This window comes from Ochotona curzoniae, unplaced genomic scaffold (assembly GCF_017591425.1).
Source record: "Ochotona curzoniae isolate NIBS_2020 unplaced genomic scaffold, NIBS_Ocur_1.0 contig_1071, whole genome shotgun sequence".
NCBI classification, from domain to species: Eukaryota; Metazoa; Chordata; class Mammalia; order Lagomorpha; family Ochotonidae; genus Ochotona; species Ochotona curzoniae.
This window is the reverse complement of record NW_024464939.1, coordinates 10,293,002-10,320,416: the sequence shown is the minus strand read 5'-3', so window position 1 is coordinate 10,320,416 and position 27,415 is coordinate 10,293,002. Positions and strand designations below refer to the sequence as shown.

Genomic DNA, 27,415 nt, shown 5'->3' with positions numbered 1-27,415 from the left:
TTTCCTCTCCAGCATACTTTTTTTGGTTTGTTCACTGATGGGAATAGAGCTTGGACCTTCAAATACCCGCACAGAAAAATAACATTTGTGGACAAATCTGGATTTGGTTTCAGGAACTCCTGGGTTCCTCTTGCTATTTAATACGCACAGTATTTAGTCCAAGTTGTTTCATTTCTTTCTTTCTCTGGCCATGTGCTAACTCCAGATTACTATGTGAAACCTAACTTAGATCCCCAAAAAGATTTGTCTTGATAAATTTGATATTATCGTGTGGCTATTCTGTCCCCAGTGTTTCTACTGTTATGCTGACTTATTCTCTTATATTAGATCTGATGTCATTTCGTTAATTTTGTTTGTTGAAAGACTGGATGAACTGGAAAAATCGAATTGAGTTGATCAGGTGCAGTGTAATTTTGGAGATGAGACAAAGAATATAGACAGGTGGTGGAGCACCTGAGGCAGAATGGTGTACAGGCTCATATATAGGAATGTCATAGCCACAAGAATAGTGTAAAGGCTCATATGTAGGAATGCCATAGCTAAGCAAATGTTTTTTTTAATGGGAATAAAGGCTTGCAGAATGAAATTTGAAACTGTATATCATCATGGTTGTGTCAAATTACCTCAGCTCTGTAAGGAGCCACATTTCAATACTAATTTGCCAAATATTTGTTTTGTGCCTACCAGGTGCCAGTCATTGTTCTAAACCTACAGGAATTTAGCAGCAACAAGGTATGCAAGGTCACTCTTTTTATGGAGTTCATATTCTGTGAATGTTTATGGAGGGACAGTCAATAAAGGTAGGAAATAAGTTTTGACAATTTAGCTGGCTTTATATTCCGTGAATGATAAAATAGAGTAATATGGGAAGAGCGGCTGGGGCGGAGGAAGTGAAGCAATTATAGACTGGATCATTAAATCAGGTGCCTCTGAGAATGTGTCTAGAATTGCTGAGATTTTTATGTTTAGAGAAAAACAACCTTGCAAAAATATGGTGCCTGAGTGTTCCAGGAGAGCTGCCTCACATGTTCCATAGGAGAACAAAAAGGAAATTAGTCAGCAAAAGTACTCGCCTTTCCTTCCCCGAAGTGTTCCAATTCCAGAAAATAAGGGGCCAGATGTTTTCCTAATCACACTTATGATCCATGTAACACTGAGACACTGGATTTTTAAACACTCGTATTGAATTCCTGCTTACTTTAAACCCTGACCTTCTTGTTAAGAAGTTCTTGTTTATGATCATTTTTCTCTTTTCTAAAAATTTGTGGTGTGCTCGGTAGATGTCTTCAGTGATCCAGTGAAACTGCTGGGAATTGTTCATCTCTGTTGCTGCAGGATCTGCTGTCACTGCCTTGATGGCTGGCTGAGTCACCTCTTGCCTTGACAGCTCTGCTAACCTCTGTTCTAGTAGAGATTAGGCATGCAGTGTCTGTTGAGGTAAACTTCGACACTGTGGCTGCAAGCTGGAGATCTTTCAGTAGTGCCCCTGCCTCAGCTGAGCTGGAGACCCGCTAGGCAATGGTCCTTTGCCAACTGCAATGGAGAATCTGCTTGCCCTTCTGCTTGGATCTTGAAGCATTCTGGAGTGTAAAGTGCCAGCTCTTTCAGTTTTGCTTGCCATCTTCTTTTCTGCAGAACGTACCATACTGTGTGGGTGGCTGTGTTGGCAGAAATTCCTTTAACAACTCTGGGGTGCACATGTTGGTTGCCAACTTTCTGAATCTCTTTCTGCAACTGGAAAATTCCTGCCCTGTGAACCTTGGTAAGAGGTCAGGGTCCACTTCCCACTATAAAATTTTAAATTGCTGTGCACTTATATTTTAGCTTCTTTCATGACTCATGTATACATATGTATCCTAGGAACTGCATTCAGGATCACAGGTACATTTCTCATTTCTGTGAGTTGTCAGAATGTTGGCATGGAGTCCTGCCTCTGCTTCTGACTGCTGCTTCCTCCTAATGAGCACCCTAAGAGGCAGCAGGTGATGGTTGAAGTCTTTGGGTCCCTACCAGCCATGTAGGAGGCCTAGACAGAGTTCCAGGTCACTGGCTTTAGCTTGGCCCATCTCGGACTGTTGTGTACCTTTGGCAAGTAAAGCAGCTAATGAGAATTCTCTTTTGCTTTCAAACAAATTGAAAAAATACCTTTTAAAAAATTCAATAGAACCATTTTTGACTGTTTGACACATAGATAGATGAAGAACAAGGCCAAAGGGATGGAGAAATTATTTTCTTGTGTTTGTGAGAAAATATTTTCTTCACTTTAATTGCACGTGAACAGGAAAGCAGAAACTCTTGATGGCCTTTAGGAGTCATCTTGCAACTGCAAAGGGTTCATGTCGGAATAACTGGTCCAGTGAAGAGTGTGAAACATTTGAACGATACCACTTATCTATTCATTGAATTGCGTCTAGAGTCCACTGTTCTTTTGGGCTTGAGATTCCTGAGATAATAAATATTTTATTGAAAAGGAAGTTTAAACTTACATTTTTGGTGATCAATTCTTTTCCTATAATAAATATAAATAGTGCTATCTTTATTGAGAACCTGAAAGGCTAAAGAAGCGTTATTGGGCAAAAATATTTACTGAGCATTTATATTTATCAATTCATTTCAATAACTCTAATGTTATTATATTATAGTGTGTGTATTCAACTAGATTTATGCAAATACATATATGTGTTTTCTATATAACTGTCCACTTGTGTTGTCACAGGTATAGGTATGGCAATTGTTATGAGTTGTAGACAGATGTGTAAACAAAGACTTGATGTTGGGTGTTTAGCATAGTGATTAAGATGCCGCGTCGAGCTTTCACATTGCGTATCAGAATGTCTGCATTTAATTCCTTGATTCCAGCTTCCTGTGAATGAGCATCCTTGGAGACAGCAGGTGTGAAGGTTCACATTCTTGGGTCTTTATCACCTATGTGGGATGGCTCCATTGAGTTGAAGGCTCTTGGTTTCAGCCTGGAAGAGTTTTGGCTGTTGTGTGGACATAGGGGGACTGAAACAGTAGAAGTTCTCTGTCTTTCAAATAAGTAAAACGAAATTTAAAAATTGAAAGAAAATTGTGGCCATTGCCATGGTACAGTAAGCTAAGCCTCTGCCTATAGAGCCAGCATCCGTTATGGGCTCCTGTTAATGTCCTGACCGCTCCACTTCCAATCCTGCTCCCTATTAATGGTCTGGAGACTCAAAAGAAGCTCTTGTCTCCTGGGTTTTGATTGATTCAGCCATTAAGACTATTTGGGGAGTGAATCAGCAGGTGGAAGATCTCCCAGCCGTCCATCCTTCTCTCACTACAAATCTGCCTTTCAAATAAAAAAAAGAGAGAGAAAAGAAAAGAAAATCTTAAAACAAAAAAATAGAGTATGTAACAAAGTAGCAAATGTCCTAAAATGACATCTAAATGGCAAAGATGAGGATGGGCTACAAATTGCCAAGGACATCACATTGTAAAGATACACTGCAAAAGCAGCTGGAACCAGTCACACGCTCTAAAATTCTTCTTGAGGGGTGTCTGCTTTGATGAGTGACTCAAACACTAATGTTGCCCAGGTGCTGTTAAAGGAGGTTCAAAAAGGGTGGTGCCCGTTTGAAAAATGGAATGTTTGTGAGGAGAGGCAATTTCTTCCCATTTACAAACGTTAGCAGCTCAGCCAACATGCTTCTAATGTCAGTGCTGATGACCAATCATTTACCCTGGGATGTTACCTTACAATATACTCTTCTTACTAACCCTGTCTTGTATTTTAATACCAGAATCTGAATTAGATACTATGCTTTAGGCATGTAAGCAGTAGAACCAAATTACTGCTAAAGCTTGTTACAACACTAATAAAAACATTATCATCTCAATTACTTGAAAATCCAGTAGGACAGATTTCAAGTTTGGGTGATTATAACACTTAAGGGTTCTGTTTGCTGTGGTTTTAGCCTAATTAGTCCCGTGGGTCTAGGATGACTTTTAGTAGTAATTATGTGGGAGGGCACTTCAAAATGTTCATGAAAAGCAGAATTCAGACATGTTTATTTTGGTACAAAATCTTTTGAAATCCTCACATAATATGCCTTTTCCGTTAATTTTTTGAAGGCTCCTCTTTTATGCCTAGGTTTCCATTTTTTTTACATCAAAATAAACTTCTCTTTCAATTCCGTATTCTGTAAACTTTAAGCAGTAGCTTCACATAAGATTTATCTTTTTGTTTTAATGAGAGAGAAGATCTCTGGGTTCATAGTGCTACAATTCTTTGTCATATGCTCAACAGGCCACCATGACTGAGGTCAGGGAAATAGAATGTATTAGATATCTTAAATCAATCAACATCTACCCTGAGAATGGGAACTTTGAATCCGCTTCCCTCAAAGTGCACAGGCTGTGTGGGTCATGGATATTGGTATTTCAATTAAAATATGGAAACCATTAGGAAGGGAGCATGGAATGTAGATACTGAAAAACAAATAATGTTCTCCTCAAGAAAAGTTCGAGATTTCATGAGCAGTGATCAACAATGGAGCTATTGGGCCCGACGCCATGGCGCAGTGGTTAAGGTCCTCGCCTTGCACGCCCAGGATCCCATATGGGCGCCGGTTCTATCCTGGCAGCCCTGCTTCCCTTCCAGCTCCCTGCCTGTGGCCTGGGAAGGCAGTCGAGGACGGCCCAAAGCTTTGGGACCCTGCACCCATGTGGGAGACCTGAAAGAGGCTCCTGGCTTTGGATCGGCATAGCATCGGGCCGTTCACTGGCTGTTGCGCTCACTTGGGGAGTGAATCATCGGACGGAAGATCTTCCTCTCTGTCTCTCCTCTCTGTATATCCGCCTTTCCAATAAAAAAATAATAAAAATAAATCTTAAAAAACAATGGAGCTATCTTATGAAGCCTAGTTAAAAACCCAAATGCTAGAATGTCCCCAAAGCTGGGTAAGTGTGCAACTTTTAGAGAAAGGTTAAAAGGTAGTGTTGAAGGATTATTTTACGATGCTCCATTCTTTTATAGATGAAACTTCCACATACTGAATATAAGTTTTCCAGGCTTTTACATGTAGTCCTTCACTGCATATTTTAGTGAATAACTTAGATGCCTTCCCACGGAAAAAGCAGTGGATGCCTTCAGTTGACAGGTTGCCTGTTTAACTACAAAGCTATGATGGCAGCATATTTCTAAGCTGATCATCTCAGTGAAATGCATTTGTATATTATATAAGTGAAATGACAAATGATTTGTATCATCTTGCCAAGATCTCAGTTTTTACCTAATCAGTAAGAAATAGATTGGAAATAATTCCTCAACACTGTTTTTTCTTGAATTTTCCCTGAAAGAAATCTTAGTGGTTTTTCTCATTTAATACAACTTGTTATCCTGAATATTGCTATGTCTCAGTTATCTAAACTTTTTGCTCTGGTTCAGGCATGCTGTGTGTGAGTACATTAATCTAAGTAGAAAGAATCTATTTCTCTCTTTAGTGAAATGCACAAATAACAAAATAAAAGAGAGGACTTTGAAGAACTTAACTTCGAAGACTTTTAAAAAAGATTTATTTGTCTTTATTTGAAAGGCAGAGTTACAAACAGGAGAGACAGAGAGAGATACCTTCCAACCAGTGGTTAACTCCCCAAATGGCTACCTAGGCCGGAGCTGAGCCAATCCAAAACCAGGAGTCAGGAACCAGGAACCAGGAACCAGGAACCAGGAGCCGGGAGCTGGGAGCCAGGATCCTCCTCTGGATCTCCCACATGGATGCAGGAGCCCAAGGCCTTTGACCATCCTCTATTTTCCCGTGCCATAAGCAGGGTAAAATTCAGTAGTGGGGCAGTCAGGACAGAATCCAGTATCCACTCAGAATGGCTGCACTGAAGGTTGAAGCTTATCCTACTATATTATGGTGCTGCCACCTTGAAGACTTCTATGAAGGCAAGAAATATACCTTATATCACTTAATATGAAGTTATGCATATTGTATTTTAATTCTGTAGTACCCTATTACTTAAAGCAAACACCTTTTGCTTTATTTTATCATATCTGTTATACACAAGTCTACTTTTTTATAAAAAACAAAATCTATAATTAATGAAGAAATAGCTTTGTTCATAACTGATATGATGCTTTAAAATATACCTAACACTCTCAGAAACATAAAAAGAGTTCTCTTACAACAAAGATTTCTTTACACTTACATTTTAAATCTTCCATGCAGTTTTTCCTAACTTTCCCAAACTTGGTTGACATTCCTTTCTTTATGCCCCTGTTTGTTCTTTGTATAGATTTTGGCTTTTATCCCACTGTATTGTAATTGTTTCCATGCTTCTTTTTCCCATTCAGTCAGTCCAGTTTTCCTAAGCACGTTGCAAGTGTGAAGAGTAATTTCAAGTGCTAACCATAGAAAAATAAATACTTTATATTTATTGACTTCTGTTAGCAGTTAAGAAGGACATGCATTTGAATCAATAAATGTGCAAGTGTTCTAGATGCCAGGATAGCTTTCTCAACAGGATACTTTATCAGCAAAAACAGAAGTGGGGCAATTTATTACTTGATGTTGAGAATTATGGTCAGGTGCAATTTTACGTGGTTTATGTATGGCTGGAAGATGGTTCGCTCCTATAAAAGCTTATGTTGAATTTTTTATTTCTCATGAGTCTGTCGTTGTGGTATAGCATATTAAAAATTCAGCCTGTGATACCTGGATCCCAGATGAACACAGGTATGTGCCCCCACTTCTCCACTTCAAATCCAGCTCACTGTTAGTGGCCTGGAATAAGCAGTGGATGATAGCCCAAGAGTTTGGGCCCCTGCCACCTGTGTGGGAGACCTGGATGGAGCCCCTGGTTTTGGCTTGACTCACTGCTGGCTGTTGTAGCCATTTGGGAATGAACTAGTGGTTAAAGACATCTTTCTCTCTCTCTCTTTGGTAACTCTTTGAGAAAAATAAAAAGAATCTTAAAAAAGAGTCCAGTTACACAATGTGGCAGTGTCAGGACCTGGAACCTAGTAGAGGTCTTCATGTCACAGGATTGGACCTCTCATTCATGATTCTGCTTTTTAAAAATATTTTATTTATTTGCTTATTTCAAAGGTAGTTATAGAGAGAAGAAGAGACAGAGGGGGAGCTCTTCTGTCTGCTGGTTTACTCCCCAAATGGCTTCAATGGTTGGAGATGAGTTGATCCAAAGCCAGGAGCCAGGAGCTTCTTCCAAGTCTCCCATGTGGCTCAAGTCCAAGGACCTGAGCCATCCTTAGCTGCTTTCTCAGGGAATTAGACTGGAGCTGGATCATAAGTAGAGCAGCCGGGACATGAACTGGTGCACATTTGGGATACCAGCACTAAGCATGGCATGAGAACTGATTCTCACAGGAATATTAGTTATTCAGTCCCATTTTCTCTCTTCCTTACATATTTGCCTTCCCTCCTGCTTTTCACCATGAATTGAAGGCACAGGAAGCCCTTATCTGAAGCCAAGCAGATGACAATGCCATAGTTATATACTTTTTGACATTCTTAACCTAAGTCAAAATAAACTGCATTTGCATGGTCCACGCCCTCAATGAAGGAATCATGACTGCACTACTGTAACAATATGGAGGAATTCAATTGGGGGGGAGGGTTTTTTGGAGGGGTTGGAGGAATCCCAGCGCCAATGAAACTGTGTCATAAAATGAAATTAAAAACAAAATTAAAAAAACCCAGCTTTTCTGTATAAATGTTTTTATTTTAGGTGGTGTGTTGCAGCAACAGCAAACTGCTCTGTCATAAATTCTTTAGCTAACAATACATTTTTTTTTAAAGATCTATTTTTATTATTTTTTTCATTGGAAAGGCAGATATACAGAGAGGAGAGACAGAGAGGAAGATCTTCCATCCGATGATTCACTCCCCAAGTGAGCGCAACGGGCAGATACTATGCCGATCCGAAGCCAGGAGCCTCTTCCGGGTCTCCCACGCGGGTGCAGGTTCCCAAAGCTTTGGGCCGTCCTCTGCTGCTTTCCCAGGCCACAGGCAGGGAGCTGGAAGGGAAGCGGGGCTGCTGGGATTAGAACCGGCGCCCATATGGGATCCTGGGCGTGCAAGGTGAGGACCTTTAACCACTTGCACTACCGCGCCGGGCCCGAGCTAACAATACATTTTAATTAACAGTTATGTTTGCCACACTCTGAACTAATAGGCATCATGGTAACCCAATCAGAATTAATTGTTTCTCTCAAGGCATTTACGGTTTTATGGGCAGGAGACAGATCTAGTAGGCACTCCCAGTACAGGGCAGTAAGCACCATCATTGGGAAAAGTAGAGGGTGTTCACACAGAGTTGTGCCAATCCAGGTGGTGGATAGTAAAAGACACCTAAAGAAAACTCTCTAAGTTCAAATTAGGAGGATTAGAACAGAGGCAGGTGAAAGAGACACAAGGAGGTGGTGGGCATAGATTGTTTCTGGCAGTCCCCAAGGTCTGGAAGTGAAAACCAGCAGAGTAGAATGTTAGTAGCATATTAGTGGGGTTATGCATATATGACTACTTGCAATTTTCTACACACCCTTGACTTTAAAAACAAGTTTATTTGTTTACTCAATTGGAAGGCATAATAACATATACATGTATGATATTTATATCTATCTACCTGTCCATGAAGATCTTCTATCTGCAGGTTTACTACTAAATGCTGGCAACAGCTGGGGATAGGCCAGGCTGAAGCCAGGAGTCAGAAACTCCATCTGAATCTTCCACTTACATTGCAAGGATCCAACTTCTTGAGCCACCACCTGCTGCATCCCTGGGTGTGCATTAGCAAAGTGCTAGATTGAAAGTAGAGGAAGAACTCAACCCTAGGGACTAAAATAAGAGACAGATATGGGATGTAACAATTCAGGAAGGTCGTGGCTTAGCTCCCTGAACCACAACACTTGTCCTCACACTTGACTTTTAAGGTGGAGGAATTAATCTTGCTCATTAGAAAGTAATATTTTTTTTTGGTTTGTTTTGCCATGGAAAGTAATGGAGAGGTAGCAAAGTATCCCTCACAGGAAACTCCACAGGTGCTTTGGGAAGCCTGAAGAATCTGCTTAGTTTGCTGGCTGTCACTGTAGTTGATGAATTTTGCTGTTGGGTTTGAGGATCAGGGTTAGTTAGGGAAAGGCACAAGGTAGAATAGCATGGAGAGAGGAGTTGCATCAAGACAGAGAAACAAGAATATCTTTTTATCAAGTGATCAGAATGGGAACTTTTAGGGCAAGAATGTTAGGTAACAAGGATGTTTAGTGGAATTCTGCATAGAACTCCTTGCTGCTGCTTTTAGATAAGATTTGTGTAGTTAGAATTCACCCCATGCTTCAAACATTCAATGGCAAGGTGTGTGAATTTGTGGTGGGGATACCAATTAGAGGGTGGGCTCGAAGTGACACAGGGAATTATTTAGATTTTTTAAGGAAATGTAAGAGAGAGAGAGAAGGTGTTAACAGAGCCCACACCAATGGGTAGTGCCAAAGAGGTTCTTAGTAAAGCAGAGGTAAATGAGAACCCAGTCATCAAGACTCCCGAACACACGCATGAGGAGTTTAGGCTTTCGGTGTTGGCCACGAGCCACTGTTGGAAGACAGCAAAGGAATCCAAGAGCAGACTGGCATTGCAGACAAGGGAGGCAAGACTGAGGGAAGGGCAGAACTTTTGAGGGTACATAGAAATCCTTAGAGAACAAGGATTAGTACTTGGAATCTCCAGGTTTACAAGCAAAGCCTCAGAAAGGTATTTGCCAATAAACATAGTATATGGATGTCCCGTCCAGCAGGACAGTCAACGGGGGTCGCAACCAACCTAGGAGAGAATGGGGGACAAGAGACACGAAGAATGGACAGCAAGACAGGATGTCTGATCAAGCTGTCAGTTTATTGATTTTAATTGAGGGTTTTTATATTCTTCAGTAACTAAGGCTCAGGGAGGAAAGGAGAAACTGGGACACAAGCCATGGTCTCAAGACCGATTATTCTTGAGCAGCCACCGTATCAACAGCAGTAACCAACATATCAATAATAATGTAGGTAACCAGTTACAGGATGTTGACAGGTACAGCATAAATCACATTCTGGAACAGTTGCTAAAAACAACTGAAGCTAAGCGTGTGATTAGTTTCATAACTTCTTTCCCAAGCATCTAGCCAACCGGGGGTTTTCCACTGGCCCATAGTTCTATATTCAAAATGGCTTCAGTGTGGCTACAGAACACGGTTCCTGAAGTATAGAGACATTGGACTGTCTGGATCCAAAGTCCACCTTTTTTCCTAGTAGTAGTACTTGCCTTTGTTCTACACTGTTCTACTTCCTTAAGAACTATTAGTGCTATCCTTTGATGTGTGCCTAATCATGACAAGTTAGTGACTTGGAGCAATAAAATTTATTTTACCCCTGTATCTGCAGCACGGGCAGGGCTGGGCAGATGCATTTACACCTGCTGTCCTTATCAACATGTAGCACGGCCTTGGGTCCAGAGCTGGGGGTCACCCATCAATTCATTCACACACATCTGTTAGGTCATGTTCACATTGCCTGGAACTTTAGCTTAAATTTCTGGCCAGAATGCCTCGTATGCCTCTTCCCCTTGTTTCCTTATGACATGATGTCTGTTTTTTTAAGGGTGAGTGTCCCAAGAAAGAGGCAAAACCTTATTAAAGCTATATCATTTTTTCTAATGAAGCTTGGAAGTCACTGCATTTTATTCATTAGGAGTGTGTGACTAAAGCCATTCCATATGTCAAGAAAAGGGAATAACTCTTTGGATAGTAGGAGTGTTAAACAAATTACCAGGTCATTTAAATCCACTTAACTGCCTAATGAGTGTTATCCTAACAGTTACAAAGTGCAAAAATATAGCAAGTGTTCTTCCATAACCTTTGTTTTTACAGTTTATTAATCTTTCACTATACTAGTTTCAGATATGAGAACATCTATATACAGTAAGTTAAATACATCACCAAATATTATAAACATAATAAGTGAAACCCAGTCTGGCTTCAGGGTCTACGATTTTAATTACTCTGCCACATGTACCAATATATATATAGGCTAGATAAATGAAAGTTTTGTATTTTGGCCTTCCCTCAAATGCTAGTGAGGCCATCCTGTTTGTGATTTTATATGCCACCCTGAATTTGACATTAGGAGATAGGCTCTTGTACATGTGAAGAAGTAATAAACGATGAGTAAATGATAAAAGAACCTACTCACAAGTCCTCTCATTTAGGAGCTAGCTGCCTTAGGTACCAGGTTCTAATATGGTTACGCATCAGCATGGGTATTACATAGGTACATTATGGTAAGTTCTCTCTCTCCCTCGTACACACAAACAACGGGAACAGTAGATATTTGTATTTTCATATATTCCTGTGCTAATATGTATAGTGTTGATTTTAACAATAGCACACACACACACACATATATATGTATACATATGTATGACTTTGATTTTTTTCTCATCTCCCAAAACATGCACTATTTCAGTAACATTCAGTTTAAAACAACACTTAACAATTAGTACATACCCCATGGTAATTGGTTTCTGTAGAGCTACTTAGTTGATTGAAATTTAGGACTCTGATGTGTCACCATCATGTATATATATTTTTCAGATTTAAAAAACTGACTTAAAGTATGGAATTAGAGAAATCTCTCTCTCTCTCTCTCACACACACACACACAAGCACACACACACCCCTTCCATCTCCTGATTCACCACCTAGTGGCCCAAACTTGTACAGCTGGACCAAGCTAAAGCTGGGAACCTGAAACTCCATGCAGGTTTTCCATGTGGGGGACAGGGTCCCAAGTACTCTAACCATCCTTTAATGCTTTGCTCAGGCACACTGAGCCAGGTCAAAACTGGAGTCACCAGGAGCTGGTGCTCATAAGGGATGTCTGCATTGCAGATGGCTGCTTAACCCATGTAGTACAGTGCCAACTCTGCTGTGTATTTTTAAGAGAAAACATAAGTAGATATAAAAGAAATCCACTGGGCAGCAAAACAGAAGATACTGATGTTGCATACTAGGTAGATTTTATGGTTTCTGAGATATTTAATGTTGATTAAATAATACCAAATATTATCCGGAGATTGAATTAAAAAAAAATCTTGAGTAGAACAAACAATCTCAAATGAGTTTTTGTCCAAATCCCTCGTTTCAAAACTTCCATAATATCCCAATAGCTTCAGTGTAAGCGCTTGTTTTGGCCTTAGGAACAACTTAAAAATGTATATTCAATTTTATTTTTTCTTTATATTTAACTTTAATGATGCTGAAGTTGTATATTTCCCTGTATTCACATACTCTTGTTACAAAGTATCAGTAATCTCTGTAGTTTTTTATGTTTATTATACTTATGTGGTTTTTTTCTAATTTCCATTCTTATACCTTGGCAAGTCACTAATTTCTCTCTCTTTTTTTTCAGTTAATTCCAAATTTTCAAGTCTTTCATTGAACATTCCCATACAATTGATGTGGACAGTAAATCCACAGTTTTCAATGAGGACACATTCAAATGTGAATGGCAGTGCCATATACAGCTCTTCTCTCTTCCCCTTCCTCATTGGCACTCAGAAAGCTATGGTGCTCAGAGATTAATTCAGCATTTTGGTCTGACTAGCCCTTTCTCTTTCTGACTTTTCTCATTTCTTTCATTCCTCACCTGAAAAGTTTTGTCTGCTGTCAGCACCTGTCTGGTGGTAGTGGGTTCAGGAAAGGTGATGATGGTTTACGTTTTGGCATGAAACTATAGTGAAGAGAACTGAGGAATCTAAACCTCACAGTCAGAATCTGAGCTGGAATTCAAAGGAGAAAAAGTGACAACACTGGGCCATCGCCTCACTCTATCCTCACTGATAAAACCCGGGCTTGTTGGCTCCTGCTTTCCTTCCCATTTCACAGCAGATGTCTTCTCAACAAATCTCCAGTCCTGATTAATTTGCCTTCATCAACTTCCATTTTAATCCTTGAAACAGACTTAGATATCTCTGAAGACATCTTTTGCTCTTTAAAATTATTGAAAGGGCTCTAAAACACTTGTTTACACGACTAAAATAGTCATGTGTTGGAGTTAACTTGTTCTGCTCACATTACTGCTTGTTAAAGTTTCACCAACTTTGTTAGGTCTTTCCTTAACAGTAAAAAAGATAAATTCTGTAACAATATAATTAAATAAATTCTATTTAATAAAAATTTAAGAAATACTCCAAACTCATTATTTTCTGATTATTTTACTATTGCTTATGCTGTTGTTTCCATTTGCATTAGTTATATGATGGAAATACAATAGAATAGTGTGTTATGCTTAGAACATATGGTAGCTTAAATTGAGCCATGATTCTGCTATTTACCCTAGGTAAACATAACAAATCAATGCTCAATTGATTGTTTTTCTGAAAGGCTAGACTTAATTAAATGTTAGGAAAATGCAGATAAAGCAGATTAAACTCAGAGGTATTTTGTGTCTAGTAATAAAGCTGAAATTTTGACTTAATAAACACAATTTGTACAAAACTAAGAAATAGTCAAGCAGTAGATCACATATCAGATTTAATGATGATCAAGGGGGTAAGAAAATAATTAGGATGAAATGGTATGTCATTTATTAAATCATGAAAGAAGACTAGAAAATAGGTTAGCTACAGGTAAAAGATTTAGGCAAAACTTAATGAAATAACCCTGTGAAAACCAATTAGCCACATGGGATATATAGTTTTTATTATCCTTTATCAATTTGGGTGTATATGCCATTTATATAGGATTTATAATCTAAATTAATAAGCTGCTTTTTGTCCCTGAGAGGTGACTGTAATACACTTATCAGATTTTTATTTTTAGATTTTTTGATAAATATTTAATCCTTACACATTTGTGAGGGCTACAATGCAATATTCCAATTCATGGATGTAGCTTATACCAATCATTGAAGGCAACCAGGCTGTTGTTTCCTTATATTTTTCTTGGTGGTTGGAGTCTACCAGCTGTTTTCATAGAATACACTGCATTAGCAGCAGCCGCGGTCACAGCCCCACCACGTTCACTCTACTGCGGTCAGCTCAACATTATCCAGCTTCCCTCTTCCCTTTCTTCTTCCCTCCTAGCGTCTAGCAATCACTATTTTGAATTCAGGTGGAATCTGTCATTGTCTACCTCTATGTCTGTGCATCTTTCTGTTACTGTAACTCACGCATGAGAGAGAACATGTGGTATTTGCTTTTGTGTCTGACTTATTTTGCTTAATGTAATGATCTTCAGTTTTATCCATCTAGCCAGAAATGTCAGGATTTCCAGCTTTTTCTATTTGTTGCTATTTACCATATGAAAAAGTAAAACCTAGTATATGGCACTACTGGCCTTTTTTTTTTCTAAAAAATTTTTGAAGTACCCTGTGTATGTGTTTATGTTATTTTGATTGAAATACATGAAGCAAATTCAGCATAATAGAGTTGTCATTAAAAATAGCAGGGGTATTTTCATAACTTTTAAGAGACTTTGGGCATTTGTCTTTGATATCACTGCAAAGCTCAAGTGATGGTTTCTTTTTTTTTTTTGTTAAAGATGTATTTATTTTTATTGGAAAGTTAGATATACAGATAGAAAGAGACAGAGAGAAAGGATCTTCCATCCAAGCAACTGCAATGGCCAGAGCTGAGCTGATCTGATGCCAGGAGCCAGGAGCTTCTTCCAGGTCTCCCCTGCAGGTGCAGGGTCCCAAGGTTTTGGGTCGTCCTTGACTGTTCTCCCAGCCCTCAAGCAGGGAGCTGGATGGGAAGTGTGGTTGCTAGGATTCAAACTGGCACCCATTTGGGATCCCGACGTGTTCAAGGCGAGGACTTTACTAGCTGCTAGGCCATTGCACTTGGCCCAATTTAGTTCTTTATGGTAGCAGCTTGCTCTTTGCTACCAATTTCATATCTTTTCATATAACATTTTGAGAGTGACTTTTTCCTTTTTAAGATTATTGATTTATTTTAAAGATATTTACAATGAATGAAAAAAACAGAGAAAGACTGAGAGGGCTTCCATCCTGTTGTTCATTACCCAGGTGGCTGCAGTGGTCAGTGCTGAGCCAGGACAAGGCCAGGAGCCGGGAAGTCCACTCAGGTCCCCTGCAGCGTTGCAGGAGCCCAGGCGTTTGGGCATCTGCTGCCTATTCCAGGAAATTATGAACATCTGGGACATGACGCAGTGTCTTCATGGGATGCTGGTATTGCAGACAGCAGTTTACCCACAACGGCAAAATGCTGCTCCTCTATGTTAAATTTCTTAAAAGTCCATTCATTTTTCTTTTGTTTATTATTTGGTAATTAAATCATTTGAAAATCAAGTTAAGCTTATTTAAATGTATTTTGTCTTCTTGGCTATTTTCATTTTATATATAAAAATGGTATTATGATTATTGTTTTAGTTGTTAATATAGGCATATTTGATAGTTTAAAAAAAATCAGTTGCTAGGTGAAATCTGTGTTTGAAAATCAGAGTTGGAGAGAGAGAGAGAGAGAGAGACAGGGACAAAAAGACAGCTTCCAGCTGCAGGTTCACTCTCCAGTTGGCCCCAGGGCCAGTGCTTGACCATGCTGAAGCCAGGAGCTGGGGCTTCACCCGGTCTTCCACAGATGTGGAATGGGCCAATCACTTGAGCCATGTTCCACTGCTTTTCTCTGTTTGCAGGGAGCTAATTGAAAGTGGAGCATCTGAGACATGAACCATTGTCCACCTAGGACACCTCTGTTCCAGGTGGTGACTTTACTCATTATGAAACAATGCCAGTCTCATTAATAAACTTTTTTATTTCTTTTTATATTTATGTTAATTCATCTACGTTAAACTTTGTTATCCTGATTTGATGTGAGTTATGTCAAAATTTTTATGGTTAAATTTGACTTATATACAGTTATATACATACTCCTTGACTTATGATGGGGTAGCACTTTGATAAACCCAGTAATGTAAGTTAAAAATATATGTAAAAAATGAATTTGATACATCCAGGCTATGACACACCATAACAGCCACACAGTTTACTGTTGAGTGTAGATGTTTATTCCCATGACCCTGTGATTGAGTGAGAACTGGCACTCTCTGCCCTTTACCTAACATTGAAATAAAATATCCTACCACATCCTGCTGTCCCAGGAAAAAAATAAAAAAATAAAAATCCAGAATATCATTTTTATGAATTTGTATAGAATCAAAGAAGTTATAGATTGACTTATCAAAATCAAGGGCCATTTGTGTTGTGTTCTTGATTCACCTTTAAAAAAAATCAAGTTTTTTATATTTTTATTTTTTAAGAAAGAGTTACATAGAAAGAAGTGACAGGGAGAGGAGTCTTCATCCACTGGTTCACTGCCCTATTAACTACAATGGCTACAGCTGAACCCAGCCCAAAGCCAGGAATCAGGAACCTCCTCCAAGTCTCTTGTGTGAGCTCGCGGGCCCAAAGACTTGAGCTGTCTTCTGCTGCTTTCCCAGGCCATAAGCAGAAAGTTGCATTGGAAGCAGAGCGTCTGGTACTTGAACTTGTGCTTAGCCTTTTTGCCATGGCTAATCTCTGAAGACCAAAGGCCAGGCACTCAGTCTGGATTTCCAAAGGAGTGGCAGGCACCCAGTCCCTTGCTATCTCACCAAGTCAATGTTATGAGGACGCTGAAGTCAGGATCTGCCAAAGGGGATGAAACCAGGCACTCTGGGGTCATGGGAATCTTAAATAGCACCTTAAGTACTAGGCTAATGCTTGCTTCCCAAATTTACTACTTTTTAAAAATAACTTTTGCTGCTATGAGAAGAACAGGATCAGAAAAAAATATATGTATTGAAACAGGGGAAGTTGGAAGATAAGTCAAAAAGTTGTTTCAAGTAATTAAAAGATAATATTGATCTCTGTAAAAGTTGTGGCAGTAGTCATGGGTATCTGCTGTAATGACAAATTTGTATTTTTTTTTTTTTTGCACTAGGAAGAAATCTTGGCTTTTAAATCCAGTTCATCAAGATCATATGCAGGACAGTGATCATAATTAATTGATAAATTATTGTTGGTTAGATATTCACATATATAGGAAAATTTTTCTCTTCCAACAAAAATTAATGGAACACTTATCATGCTTTCCCCTAACTCCAAATTGCAAATTCCCAGGGATGGAGATCATGTAGTCTCTATTCAATATTATTGATTAACTAACCCTTACACAGTATCTGTCCAATGAATGCATGAATTGGCAGAATGATGAAATGTTTTAGTTAATGCTCTAAATATCTAGCACTATAATTTATGATCATTCAAGTGCTTGTTTCAAATGGTAAATATGTGTGTGTATAATTACAAATATCTTCACTGGCCTAAGTGACAACAGAAAACACTTAGCAGGTAAGTCACAAGGGGATTTATGCAGACTTTTCCCCTCCGGACTATTGCAAGCATTCCCTTTATTGCATTATTTTCTAGCTCCAGAGTTACATTAGGAAAGCATTAAGAATATATCAACTCCTAAGAGTTGCCTGCCTTCTAAGAAAATGAAGGTTAAGTTAGGCTCTGGAATATGCTGAGTTTTAGATTGGGGTTTGCCTTTTCTTACAGGAATATGAGAAGATAAGGCAAAATAATGTGTGGAGAGAGAGAGAGAGAGCTAGTTTTTGGGATTAGTCCTGAGCATTGTTCTCTTGGACATCATTCTTTGAATTACTATGGAATGGCCAGTTTCAAGTGGGAGGAAACTTGTTGTAGGGGTGGTGCTGGTGGTAAGGCACATCTAGCAGCAGCTTCCAGAGGTTTGAAAATAAATCTTGGGGGTACAGCCTGCCTGACATTATGATGCTGTTGATGTGAGTATTATATCCCATGGCAGGGTTGGTTAAACATTCTCCAAAGAGTGTCCTGGTTATATGCTATGGTGGTTTGGTGGTTGACAGTCTCAGCCCATATTGAAATAATGTCCTCCTGAAAGCAGACAGAGACCACAGTCCCACAGAACTGTTCCCCATGCATGGCCAAGGAGAGACTTATGTGCTTGAATAATCCACTTGCCACCACTTTTATTTGCATCTTTCTCACAGGTATTTGGTTCATTCTTTGAAGAGGCTGAAACCACTGTGGCCCGTCAGGTTCCTGGGCTACACTTTGTGGTTAGAAAGCTTCCAGAACAGCTCTACAGAGGCCAAGGGGCCAGTCTGTTTGATACTTTATTGTTAGCTCTGTGAGCCTGTGGGGCACTCAAGGGCCGGCTTTGAGTACTAAAAGGTGTAGTTATCCTGCAGAAAATGCTCTGCCAGGGACAGCAGCCTTTTTCCTGCTGCTACTCTGATTTTTGTTTTATTCAGTTTCTTCCTTTGCACCATCTTTGTGTTACTTGAAATCCTGTTCTCAGCCGTCATCATCTTCCAGCTTGGATGGCCCTTTCTGTTGTCCTGGTAAGGTTACTTCACCTCATTTTATAAGCTGTTGCTACTATGGCACTACTTTCGAAATTATTTATATATATGTATATAATGCACACACATAAATGAAGATATGTTTGGGAAACTGCATTATGATTTTGCTGACTTGAAAATTGTACACACCTGGCACTGTAATGATTTTTAATAATTTCCTGTGACTTGCTGTCTTTGGCTATAGAGCAGTAATCATTACATTTCTGGACACATTTGGATCCTACAAAATCTATTTCTGTAGCACCATATAAAGCTAAATCATGGAGAAAAGCTATAGTTTTCCCATATTTTATTTTCATAGTAGATGTGCCTTCAGAAAATAATATAAAAATACTTTGAAAATGAATTTCTACTTGTTAATATACAGTTTTCTCACAAAAAAAGAAAAAAAGAAAAACATTAAAACTTCATAACTTTACTGTAACCCTTTCCAGAAATTGCTTGGGGGGAATGTTATTTAGTTTATAATGAGTTTTAAAATAAATAGAGAGAATAGAGGTATTGGAAATTAAAATGTATCTTTTAATTGGGATGAGACTCTGTTTCTTTGCAATCTAAATTAAATTATTATGATGCTTGTTTCAGGCAATAAAAAATAATTATTCTTTGGGAAAAAATGACCTCATTATATAACCTGGGAGTTAATACATTCAAACCCTTTAGTTTGCTTTTTGTTGAAATAAATAATTAAAAACATAATTTTTTTGTTCATATGAACATTGTTTTTCTCAAAACACCATATAAGCATTAAAAGAAAATTGTATTTTTTATTAGAAGTTTCTTTGGGCTACTATGAAATATAAAACATTTAGGCAAAGGAGGTAAAACTATTTTTATATTTGTGGTAAATATACCCACGGTTTAATTTATATTCATGTGCAATTAAAATGCACTTATTTTTATTTATTAAAAGACTATAGAGGTAGAGAGAGAGAGGGAGAAATAGAAATCTTCTGTCTACTGGTTCACTCCTGAAATGCCTGCCACAGTTAGAGGCAGGGCAGGTTGATCAAAGTCTCGGTTGGGTGTCTTGTGTGGGTGGCAGGGACACGAGCTCTAGAGCCATCCCCTGCGACCCTTTCTGGGATTGCATTAGCAAGAAGCTGAACTGGGGAACAGAGCCAGAACTCCGCTGCAGGCACTCCACTCTGTAACATTGGTATCTCAAATGTTCCTGTAATTGTTGTGCCAAATGCCTATCCAGATGGAAATTTTATGGAATTAATCCTAAAGCTTAGAATTTGAGATGAGAACAATCTAATTTTTAAGAATATAATCTGCATTTTTAAATTGCACAAGCTAGCATTAATATAATCCAAGTACATGAAAGGTACTACATTGGTTATAAAATGTTCTGAATGCTAATGCTTGTGAAAGAAACACATACCCTCGTTTACCATTTGGTAGAGGCAATACTTTCAAGTACTTTTCTACTTTTAGGCAACATGATCTCCCCGGACTTCAGTACTCACTTGAGTTTTCAATAGTGCGGATAAGTACCCAATTTTAACTTCATGAACAAATGTTAATTGTCCAAATCCAGATGCTAGAAATAATTACTAAAACCTTCAGGCACTTTTCTTTTCCCATTTATTGCTATGTGGACCATGCAAATCATTATTCAAGTATAACTTTTCACTTCTTGCAGTCTTGTTTGGTTGACATGTACATTTTCGAATCCAAGAAATTTGGTAAAACAGTGCTATAGTACTTTCCTATCTATCTATCTATCTATCTATCTATCTATCTATCTATCTATTATCTAGTTAAAGTGCAGGGTGAAGGATCTGTCCATCCACCCCTACATCTGTCACCAGTCTACCTACAGTGCATACACCGGGTATGCATGCTGTGTTCCTTCTACTGCATACTTTGTGATTTTCCTCTGCATAAATATGGTGTCAGTAATACTTCTTTCCTATTTTTGTGTAACATTGAATTCATTAAACTTGCAGAAGGGAAGCATTTGACATTAATTGCCCATACGATCACAAAAAATGTCATTTAATTCTTGGATAGTTGTAAATACTTGAAAATTATTTCTTGATTTGAAACAAAACTTCAGAGGCCAGTGTTGTGACAGTGAATTCAACTTCAGCTAATGACGACTCTGGCATACTATATATGTGACTGCAGTTCAAGTCCCAGCTGCTGCACTTCTATTACAGCTCACTGTAGAATGCTCACTGTAGAATGCTACAGGAGAGACACAGATGGAGTACCCAGCCGTTGGCTTTGATATGGTCCACTTCTAGCCACTGTGGCCACATAAGGAGCAAAGGAAGATGTCAAAGATAACTCTCCTTCTCTGTCCCTCCACTTTTCAAGCAAATAAATCCTAAAAGCCACCAAAACATCAAATTTCACCCATTTTGGATCTGATATCAAAAACAAGCAGCAGATCTAATCTTTTCTAGAGTACTCATCTCAACATCCCATGGTTTTCTGTTTCACATGTAAAATTTTACTTTATCTTTAATCCATTCTATGCTTACAAATGTTTAGTTTTGGACCCTGTTTTAAATTTATGTCTAAACAGAAAATATTTGAATATTCAAGTATACACATGCATCTCCTCTCCCAGCCTATTTTATTTTTACATATTCGGATTGTTAATCTTACTCTCAGCAAGTCTTCCTGATGCTGTCTCATGTATGTCGGCGACAGTGTGTGCAGTAACAGTAACAGAATAAATTTCAGAGGATGCAATTAAAACAACCTGTTTGATCTAATTATAATTCCGTCTATTACTCTCGAAGATAAATCCTCTCAAAATAAGCCTTGCTCAGATCAATTTCTCAAAACCTTTCACTAGTACCACACTACAAAAAGAATAAAATTTAAGCACTGTAGTAAGGCATAATGGGTGCATTAATTCATGTTGTCTACTTTATCTCTCAACATTTTCTCATTAATAATTTCAATAAAATGCTCCTAATTCCATGATAGTAGGATATTGTACAGGAATGAGTTTACCTGTATTTAACCTCTGCTTTGTGAATTATCGGTATATACCTTGAAAGTAAGTTAGTTAAACATACTCAATTAATTACAAAATTTTTGTCTTCTTAAGACTAGTAAAAATATACGCTTCCTTAGGTTATTGACTGGAGTTGCAAATGTGTTAATATATGTAGCAACAGGGCCTGGTGTGATAGATTAGTGGCTAAATCCTCACCTTGCATGCACTGGGATCTCATATGGGTGTTAGTTCATGTCCTGGTTTCTCCACTTCCCATCCAGCTCTCTGTTTGTGACCTGGGAATGCAATAAAAAAATGGCCCCAAAGCCTTGGGACCCTGCACCCACATGGGAGACCCACAAGAAGCTCCTGGCTTCGGATTGGCTCAGCACTGGCCATTGTGGCCACTTGGGGAATGAACCAATGGATGGAAGATCTTTCTCTCTGTCTCATCCAAAAGTGGCAGAAATGCCCTGTTGGAAGTTTATCATGTACCATTCCTTTTCTCTATAAAGTCATTACTTTTTTTCCTCTTTGCACAAGCCCTCCTTTTCTTGAAGACATATTTCATATCTAATTTTCTTTATCATTCAATGATATTGCCTCTTCTGTACTTGCGTGTTTCTTTCCTTTGTCAAAAGTACTGTGGTCAGGCAGGAAGAACCTGTTGTCAGCATTCATGTTGGAACTCTAAATAGTGAAAGTGATTACTATTGACAGCAAGCTACCTTAGACTAATTTTGGTGAAAGGACAGATCTTATCCTATGTGTGGCAACATCTTAAAATATCATCAAAGCAAAGTGAAAGTTATCTTCACAGGTAAGTTGAGTATTTTCCTTGGGAACAGATACTTCCTTTACCTGGCTTGCCGCATGACAGACAAGGTTCAATAAATGTCTTCTGTGCTTGATGAATGTGAGGTCATAATGCCAGACACACTTGACTAATGAAATGCTCATTCTTTTCTCAAGTGTCGTTTTTCTGATTTTTAGACAGCAGTTCAGATGTGGAACACCTTACCATGAACTCATTGCTTTCCTTGGAACAACCATTTAGCTTATTGATATACTTAATATATTCATTTTCTGGTCCATTCTTTTTTCCCACAGTAACCACAGCTTCCCTCCTATAATGAATTAGTCTTATGTTTTCAATCTCAGGAACAGGCCAGAACAAACTTTGGTGAAAGAAGGATTTGTGAGAAGTTCTCAAGAGCCATGTCACAAAAACACCTGGACTGCCACTGGTCTCAACACGGGGATTTGTGTTGGGAAGGTTATGCCTTTCCCTGCCCCTGCACGCCCATTTCCTTTCTCTGAACATATCCATCAGCACACCATCAATGGATAGTGTAGCAACTCCTCAACTGATTAATAGAAAAATATTTCAAGTGTAAGTTTTCCTTTTTCAACTCTAATAACTTTTACATAATAGTGTATCTTTGTCAATAATTATTTTCTATGTAAGCCCCTTTGGATATCAAACATGACACGGAATAGAAAGATCCTGCTCTTTTATGAGTGCACTGTTTGTTTCTGTCATTGATGCTGACCCCAGTGTCAGCAGCAATTTTATCAGTCACCACCAGCAGCACTTACAATTAAACACAGAGAGGTGTTCTCAGATTTTGAACTTCACCTGTATTATGCACTGAGGATGAAGAGGAAGAAGCAGAACATAATGGAAAAGTCAGGTAAGAGAGGCTTACATGAACAATTCTATCAATCATCATAATGTAATTGTTTTAAAACAGGAAATATGAATTTTTGCTAAATCTATTAAAATTTCCCACAATAATATCTATAATTGTTAGTATTTCAATTGTTCCTATATAATTTTAATGTCTGGCATTTTTGTTAGGCATTATATTTTCTTCTTGGTTACTGACAAAAATAACTAACTCTAATTTTCAGTGAGATGTGGCTATTGTTTGTACATTATTGAGCATATCATATAGAAAAATATGGCATTTCACTTGAATGACTTTCAAAATTAGTTTTTGTCAGGAATGATGCAGGGAAAAGTAAATATTATGTCTTTCCCTAAAAAGCAAGACAATAGACATCCAAATACTATCTATGTCAGAATATGGTCTTTTTTTTTGCAGAGAAAGACATGTTTTAGCAGTGAATTCTGAAATTGGGCAAATTTTCTCTCCAAGTTGGAACATCCTAAAATGAGGTAACCCTTCACGTACCATAAGCCCAAGGGCAGAAATCTGGGACTGGCATTGAGCTGAGCGCCCTATTGCTGTAGACTTCCTAAGAGAGTGAACAGAAAGACAGGGCTTTGCATAGCTTTTTCTCCTTCAAGGCTCCCTTGTTATGTACATCATTTGGCAAATCAGTGAAAGAGGAAGTAGAGAGAAGTCTAGAATCTTTTTATAATGTAGATCCCTCTACACCAGGAGCAGGTAATAAGTACCTGTTGCCACTGTAATTTTCTAGATTTTACTTTCTCAACTTATTGGAATTTGGTGTAAAGCCTTGGTCAATTAGTTATGGCTGTAACATCAGTCTCTTAGGAGGACTCTTCCTCCACTTTTTTGAGGATGTTCTGGAAGTAGTAGAAAGCACTTTTGTGATTACCTTCTTGGACCAGTAGTCTGTATATATTTTACATCAAGAAGATTTACATATATATCCATCCAGAAGGCTTTCAAATAGCTCTTAAGTGAACTCCTAGAAGGCTAGTCTCTTTCTAAGGCCAATATGCGGGCCATATTTTCTTGAAGGCTTATGAAGGAAGCAAGAACCAAAGTTTGCACATTATGCCCTTTGGATAATAAATAGGGAACTTCTCACCAGAGATGCTTACTCTGCATTCCAAAAAGACCAGTCTGACCTGCCCTCCCCGCAGTCTCTGCATTTCCTTGCCCCCAGCGAACAGGCCCACGGTAGTTGAAATGCCATGAGCAGCTGGTCCTGGCTCCAACCACTCCTCCATCATTTTGGAATTCCTGCACCCTTGTGAACACCCCAAGAACCTAAACCGTAAAAAGCCATCCTGCTTTACTGGGCCCTTCTAAGTGGTCTCTCTACACATGCCCCAACAGATGGCTACCCTCTCAGAAGTTATTGCTGATATATTCAGTTTGGCTGTGAATTCACTCCCCATACCATGCTCTGTGTGTGTGTGTGTGTGTGTGTGTGTGTGTGTATGTGTGTGTATGTGTGTGTTTTAACTTGCATTCCAACATTTGGTGCCACATATTCTGTGTGACTTTCAGAAGATCTTCAAAGAGGAGAAATGACAAATCATAAAATACCACCCCTTTCTTATTCCTAAGGAGAAATTAGAGTTATGAACTTAATTCTCATTTCAAGTTGTATCTAGCATGTCTCAGCAGGAAACAAGTGGGACACTCAGGCTGGGAAGTCTAGAAAAGTGTAATAAAGGGTCTCTTTTCACTGGTGTGAACATGGAATAGGGAATTCAATAAGGATGGAAAAGACACAGTGGTTCTTATTGCATCTATTATTACCATAGGCATGAAGAAGCCAGGAGAATAGAGATCCCCAGAATAGTGTTATCAGATGGAGAGGGACTCTGATGTAGAGGCATTCCACCAGCTCGTGGTAACCCAACAGAGAGTTAATGGAAAAGCACCTTGAAACCACTTTTCCTCCTCTTCTGCTGGTGCTTTCTATTGGCTAATACCAGCAAGCCATCAGGGGAATGGAGACCGTGCAATCTCTGAGGCAGAAGCAGGTTTGCCGGTGGATATGGAGAAGCAAGCAGAGAAGAATTGGCCTATGATTTCAAGTTCAAAGAGAAGCCTGAAGGGAACAAAGTCCAAAATCAAATTCTCTTGTTCTGAAGTTGTGAAATGCTAAATAACTGCATTCTTTTAAACTTAGCATTCTGCTCAGTCTCAGCTAGGGGGATTCTAAGTGCTTGCTAGAGTTAAATTTCTTTTAAAAGTTGCAGTATGAGCTGTCTCTTACTGGAAGGATTGTGTTCCTTCAAGGCTCAGAAATTGTAGTAGCTTAATGCCAAATGATTTGTGAGCTTTGCTTTTAAAGAGTCCAAATGATAAACGGCACACATTAGATGATGTAGCTCTAGGCTCACACAGCAAGTTTTAAAATGAGCCAATCTCTACTCTTCATTTTATATCATGCAAAATAATGTTCCCAGAATCCAGAACCTTATGAAATACTAATGCCAAAGAGCACACGAGGAACTCCATAACATCTGAGTAGAGGAGCTGAGACTGAGAAAATAGTCTTGATTTAGCCTTACTTAGTGCTAATCAGTTCATGCTAGGTGTCCAGAAGTCAGAAACTCAATTGGAAGAAATCAGCAAGAGGTTAATTTTGGCATTATATAAATGGAGAAAAATTCACATCTGTGAACTATCCCTGCTTCCAGATGGCAATGTTTAAGAAACTGCTGCTATTTTAAAAGTTCAGAACTTAACTGTGGAAACTCCAGACATTTCTTATTTGAGGAGACTGTCTCTCATCCATACTCCAAACCTCTTATCTTTGCATTTCTGCTTAGTGATGTTCATCTATATTTGACAAGGATAAAGTAAAATCAGAACCTTTTAAGTACAATGCAGCACATAGGAAACTCAGGGCCACATAATAACAATGCATATTGTTCTATTTCATAATGTTTATAAGTCTATGTTACACAAATATTTCATGCATCTGGATCTTTGCTTAGGAGATTGCACCTGTGTGGTCCCAGGCCAAGCAGCGTCTTGTGTCACGAGATTGTCAAAGTCTGCTACAGATGAATCATTTAGTGAAGCTTACAGCCTGAAATTCTTTATATTTCTTCTTTATCCCAATTTTAACATATGTGGTATTACAAAGAATGAGCCATCATATTTTGTGGTCACCATCAAGTGCAAAAATAACATGAGTACAGAATAGATACTTCATAAAATCCAACACTGCTTAATGCTAAAAACAAACAGCTTTGAAGGAAGGAAGTACAGAAAAAACAGGCCTGAACTTGGTAAATGTCTCGTAAAACGACGAAAAAGCTGGTAACATGGAATGGTGACAAACTGAAGGCTTTCTTCTAAAGTTATGGACAGGAAAAACATACCCATTTTCATTACTTTTATTCAATATAGTGCTGGAAGTCATAGCCAGAGAAGTAAATAAAGAGACAGCGACAATGGCATACACATTGTTTTATATATCGACAATTCTGAAGACTCCATCAAAAAACTCAGAACTGACACAATTAGCAAAGGTATGGGATACTATGTTAATATTAAACAATTAGTAGTATTGCTATAAGTCAGCAAAAGTTATCTGAAGAGAAAACAAGTAAGCAATCCCATTTCCAATATCTGCAAAAATAGAAAATATTTAGGAATGAATTTATCCAAAGATGGAAAAAAATTCTCTAATTAAAAAAAATAAAAGAGTTGAAAGAATTTGAAGAAGGTATACATAGAGTGAATGACATCATGTTTATGGATTGGAGGAATTAATATTGCTAAAATGTCCATACTACCTCTAAGTGATTTAGGGAGCAATGGAGCCCTATAAAAATATCAATGACAGTTTTCACAAATGAGAAAAAATTGCCAATGAACACTTGATGAAACTGCAGAAAAGCTTAACTAGCCTGAACAATCTTAAACAGAAAAATTAAGAAGTCGCATGTATTATACTCTCTGAATGAAATGTGTCACAAAGCTATGGTAATTAAGACAGCATGGTATAGGAAGATGTACAGGCCCAGGCAACAGGAGAGCTTGGAAGTGAAACTATGTAACTGCTGCCAGTTGATCTCTAACAAAGGTGCTAATAGCAACTCCAGGGAAAGGGAAAATTTTCACTAGTTGGTTCTGAAAAAATTGGATATCCACATGAAGAAGACAGAAAGTAGACTGGTTGGGCCCGGCACGGTGGCACAGTGGTTAAAGTCCTCGCCTTGCATGCCCGGGATCCCATATGGGTGCCGGTTCTAATCCCGGCAGCCCCGCTTCCCTTCCAGCTCCCTGCCTGTGGCCCGGGAAAGCAGTCGAGGACGGCCCAAAGCCTTGGGACCCA

At 38.6% G+C, this 27,415-nt stretch overlaps 1 pseudogene; it reads right to left on the bottom strand.

The window, feature by feature from the left end:
• Nucleotides 1–17,700: 17,700 nt before the first annotated feature.
• LOC121164751 lies at nucleotides 17,701–24,341 on the bottom strand (annotated as a pseudogene).
• Nucleotides 24,342–27,415: the final 3,074 nt, after the last annotated feature.